Below are 5,349 nucleotides of genomic sequence, written 5' to 3'. Positions count from 1 at the left end.
GATGTAGAGAAGCAGCTGACAAGGTCAGAAGCACCGTGTGAGGTTGGTATTGAGAAATGTATTAACCTTTCTTCATTTCCCCCCTTTGGGATATGTTAAAATAACCATCACATTCTATAAAGTTTCCCCTCATTTCTCTCCATCTGCTCAATCATTTTCCTCGATCAGACCTTTTGCTCTCAGTCCTTTCAGGACTTCCTGCCCTGAAGTTCTTTCTTCCTCTCATGGCTGGCTTGATGTTTATAATAAAGACACTCTCCAGATGTCTTCCCTCTGGTCTCAGGCAGCCTTCTAAAGAGGTGAATCCCGCTTGTCATTTCCTTCCTTGTTACCCACAAGGGCTTCCGTTGTGATGAAGTATAAACTGTTGAACGCCTGCATAGATTTCTCCTGCTCTGGCTGAGTTTAGAGCAAGATACAGGGCTGCAAAAGAACAAGCTGGGGTGTGACTTATGAGGTGGCTGCAATTAAATTTCCAAGTAATATAGATACTCTCCCATATCTAAGCACTAATCAGCAGAAGAAGATTGCCAAGCATACCTTATAGGTAGCAGTGCTGGCTTTACTGAGAAGGCTGCACAAGACTGTAGAATTCTTGGGACATGCATAGAATTTGTATAGTTACCGCAGGTGAGTACTCAGAGTAATTACCGTACAAGTGACATTTCTGAACATTTAGAATGGTATCTGCTTTGGTGATGAGAAGACTGAGTGCTAAGTGGTTTTTCTCTTGCCTTGACAAAACAACTGAGAGAAAGGTCTTAATTTGCCTTACATTTCCAGAGCCAAACAGTCCATCATTGGTGGCGGGGGTGGGAGTGGGGAGAGACATGGCCACAGGAGCAGAATGGGGCTGACCACATTGAAAACACACTCAGGAATCAGGGGCTGATGTGTCCTGTTAACCTTGCTTATTTATATAGCTCTCAGCTGGGCTCTTGCAGATGTCACGGGGTTTTTAGTTCTATTGGTGACAAACTGGTGACATAGAAGATCTGGCAAGGTGTCCTGAGTTACCTGGGAGGAGAGAGAAGGAATATGTTTGGTGGATGTGGAGTCAGGTGTAGGGAAAGGGGATGCCTCTGAGGGCCCGTGCTGAGGCATCCTTTCCCCCTGAGGGACCAGCCACAGGACAGTATAGTATAGAACAGAGTTTATTCAGAACATGGGAAGGGAGTTGAGAGGGTAGGAGAGAGAGAGAGAAAGGGGGGAGGGCTATGTGTACATGGAAAGAGGGGGAAGGGAATGGGAAGAGAGGGGAGCTGGAACAAGAAAGGGGGGGACAAGCAGCCCCTCTTATAGTGAGTCAGGCACACCTGGGTGTTGCCTCACGTGTAGAGGGAAGAGTGAGGAGAGAGTTGTTCTGCTGCTTGTTATAAGTGCATGGATTTCATCATGAAGCTCTGCCTTCAGGACCTAGGTACCTCTCAATGGCTGCCATCTTCAAATACCTCTACTCTAGGTTCCAACAGGTGAAACTTGGGAAAAACTCAGTCCATATCAGCTGATGTCTCTTGTGGATGTTTTCTAAAAGTTTCCAGATGACTGAGGAACCCATTTTCTCCTCAGTATTAAAGGTGTCTCTAGGCATGATGGTTTCTACACTCGCAGAAACCTGTTTCACCTGCATCCTGTTCACCATTTGCTCTGTGACTGCTGTTCTGCATTAGTTGTTGTTGTTGTTTTGATGTATGGACTTTTGCTTTATGTAATGTTAACAAAAGCTGATAAAATGATTGCCCCCACAAATAAGTCACAGAAACATTACCTATTTGAAAGAACAATACCCTAAATTACAACTTAATTGTGAGAATCAAGCAATGGTTATTGGTCAAACCAATCTACTTTGGTAGCTCTAAAGTGTACAGATGCTAATTTTTAAAAATATATTTATTTATTTTATGTATGTGAGCACACTGTAGCTGTCTTTAGACACACCAGAAGAGGGCATCAGATCTCATTACAAATGGCTATAAGCCACCATATGGTTGTTGGGAATTGAACTCAGGACCTTTGGAAGAGCACTCAGTGCTCTTAACTGCTGAGCCATCTCTCCAGCCCTAGATGCTAATTTTTAAACAAAGGCAACAAATACCAGTTCATCTTTTCTAACACTTCAGGAGGTACAAAAATTTGATTCTGTGCATAAGGCAGACAGAATGGCAGTGTGGTCACCAATAATGAATCCAAAAGTGCAATTTTCCAAACAACTTTTAATAACAAATTATAACTCTTTAAATGTTTAAGACTACAGAAAACTCAATCTATTTTTCTACCTGAGATCAAAACAAGTTTTTTTCATATCTAAACATAATTCTTAGTATTGAGGTAAATCTGAATTTATATGATACACTGCAAAAGTTTTCCCCCAAAATTTGAAGCCCTGCTTTAGTAAGAAAGTCTCCTATTTCACACACACACACACACACACACACACACACATACACACACACACACACACACACACACATACATCTTTTAAAGGCTACTGACAACATCATGAAGTTAACAGGTCTACAATGGGGCCACACTGTGACTCATTGTATGAGAATAAGAGGCACTTGCTTATATAGTGTCCCTGCATGTGAAACGGGATCCTAGAACCTACCTGTATACACCAATCACTATGGGTTCAGAAGTGAAGCTCACTTCTGGAAAACTCACTGTATTCTTCTTTGGAGTATTATGTGAAAAACAGTGATGTAGAACAACACACATGTGTGAAAGGTTCTATCCCAAGCACTAACTTTACTTCTTGTTCCTTCCTCTTGCTCTTTACCACAAAACCAAAATCAAACAAGTCAAAACCAAAGCAATCAATGAATAATGACAAAAGCTACTAATACAGATGCCTCCTTCATCGCGCTTTGGCAATGCTTCCAAATCGTGAACACGGAAAGAAGCTAAATGAAGAGATGAAGAGACTGTGTGGTGTATGGAAAGCAGCCTACTATAGTGAACTGGGAAAGACTGTAAGGAATAAGTGATGACTCAGCAGGAGCTAGAGAACTGAATAACAGGTAAAGAAATACAGCAGGGCTTTAGCTATCAATGGGTTTCTTTTCTCTTGTATTGGCATTGTCAATACAATCCTTGTTGGTGTCAGCCTTTTCTGTGATCTGTATTTGCTGGTTTTGAGCATTAATTTCATTGCCCATATCCAGAGCCATGTTCTTTAGGTTGCCTAGGATGTTGCCCACTTGAGTCAGGTTCTCTTTCATCTCATCTTTGGCATCATTGGTTATCCGTTTGATGTATCCACCGCTGGCTGCTCCTGTAGTTTGCCGATAACATTTGTTATCCGGCTTGGTTGCTTAGATACCACATTGCTAGGTGAGTTATCTCCACCATCTCCCCATGTTGCCTTATAGTTCTTTCCAGACTCAAAGTTCTTTGTCCTATTACAAGGGCAGACACAGAGGCCACAACACTTGTTGAGTTCTGTTAAAGTCTTCTCTGTCTCTCTCATATGTTTATTTATTTGGTTCATGCCTTCTTCTATGTGCTTTAGTTGTTCCCCTTGCTCATCCAGCATAGTGATGGTCTTGATTTCTGCATCCTGAGACTCAGTGGCTAAACCCAGGATTCTCCATGTGCTTTTCAGGGACTCATCAGTAACTTGATGAGCCAGAAGCTGAATTTCTTCTGGTGATAGATTATCCACGATGAATCAAAATTACTGGACACAGAGGGGACAGGATTAGTGTGTGTGTGTGTGTGTGTGTGTGTGTGTGTGTGTGTGTGTGTTGTTTTGGTTGACAGGGTCTCATGTATCATGGCTCCAGACTTGCCCTGAAGCTAAGAACGACCTGGAATTCCTGATCCTTTTGCTTCTAACTCCTAAATGCTAGGATCACAGACGTGACTCACTGTTCCCAGGTTGTACGTTGTTGGGGATGGAAACCAAGGCTTTGTGCATACTAGGTAAGCCCCCTGACAACTGAGCTACATTCTCAGCACATTACTGATTTTTTTTAAAAGTAGGATCTCCAGGGAGATTTTGTAGATGAAAATGTGTTTGCATTGATTTGAATTCCTCTCTCGATGTGTTTACTGTGACTTTTGGTTGGATTCTGCCCTTCGAGAGTTATATCCGGTTCTAGGACACTACTGCACATGTACATTCTCCAAGAGTGTCGCTTGCTTATGTGTAAGACTCGAAGTCTCTAAAGTCGTTGAAATTCAGTACTCGAGCTATGTTGCTAATAATGGTCTTATGCTCTGAAGACTCAAGATTCAAAACTCTGGGCTTGTAACTTTCTTCCTACCCCATGTCTAATCGTTTAGAATCCCTCAGGTTTCTCTCTGTTATGTTTGCCACTGATGAATTTTTCATTTCTTTTCTGCTACCGACATCTGGTTACTTTACTTGCAAATTCTATTATGCTCTCAGTTTCTCAATTTACGCCTTGGTTTGAATTCCAAAAGCCTTTCCTGGGCTTTAACACTTGGTCCCATCTGGTATTGCTGTTTGGAAGGCTGACAGGCCTTTAGAAGGTGGAGTCTGTGAAGGAAGTGGGTCCCTGGAGACCTACCTCTTATAGTCTGGTCTTGCTTTCTGATTGGCTAAATTGTGAGCCTGCAGGTGGCACACATTCCTGCACTGATTCACCCTGAGTCTTTCCTGCAATGATCATTTGTATTCCTTCAAACAGCCACCTGCAACCCTGGTAAAGCTGCTTCTGCGAGGAATCCTCCGAGTGACAAGATAGCACGGTGCATGTCTCCCGGTTCCATCCCATCCTTAAGGATCAGATCAACTGCTGGTGGCGAGCCCACCCAGGAGCAGGGTGCCTGGGGCTCTACCCCTTCAGGCTTCCCTGCCTTCTCACCTGTTGGCTTCCAGCTGCTCTGTCCCTCCCATTCTCAGCAGTGGCTTCTATGGGACTTTAGGGGGGAGCAGGCAAGGAGTTATGTCTTTTATTCCCTTGGCTTTCACGCCTGTGTAGCCTGGCAGCATTTCTCAAAAGGCCTTGGTTACATGTCCATAATTATGAACTTTCTATGACGGTTCTGGACATTAGGTGAGTGATCTATCATTACCTACTGCAAATGTGGACTGCAGGCTGAAGCTGAGCACCACACCTCAAGTTTCTCCTCAGCTCTTCTTTTACATCTTTATGTTGTCCCGTTGCTCCAGGAAAACTGAGCCATTCATGTATCCTCAGTAGAAAAAAAGAGTTGTGTAATACTTGGCTGTTTTGTCTGTCTGTCTGTCGTCTGTCTGTCCGTTTTTGGCTCAGTGTATATTATTTCTCTAACGCCAGCTGTTAAAATGTTGTTATCCTTTTTTGCTTGACCTTTGATTTCAGACACCACCTCTGCTGGGACAAGGTTAAAATCCTTTCT

At 43.0% G+C, this 5,349-nt stretch overlaps 1 pseudogene across 1 annotated transcript; it reads right to left on the bottom strand.

The window, feature by feature from the left end:
* Window positions 1-3,041: 3,041 nt before the first annotated feature.
* LOC308419743 (synaptosomal-associated protein 23-like) lies at window positions 3,042-3,490 on the bottom strand (annotated as a pseudogene). Its single transcript has one exon. The product of its transcript is annotated as a synaptosomal-associated protein 23-like (transcript).
* Window positions 3,491-5,349: the final 1,859 nt, after the last annotated feature.

Source organism: Micromys minutus (genome assembly GCF_963924665.1).
Source record: "Micromys minutus genome assembly, chromosome: 4".
NCBI lineage: Eukaryota > Metazoa > Chordata > Mammalia > Rodentia > Muridae > Micromys > Micromys minutus.
The sequence above is the reverse complement of the archived record's forward strand: the minus strand, read 5'-3'. Positions and strand labels throughout refer to the sequence as shown.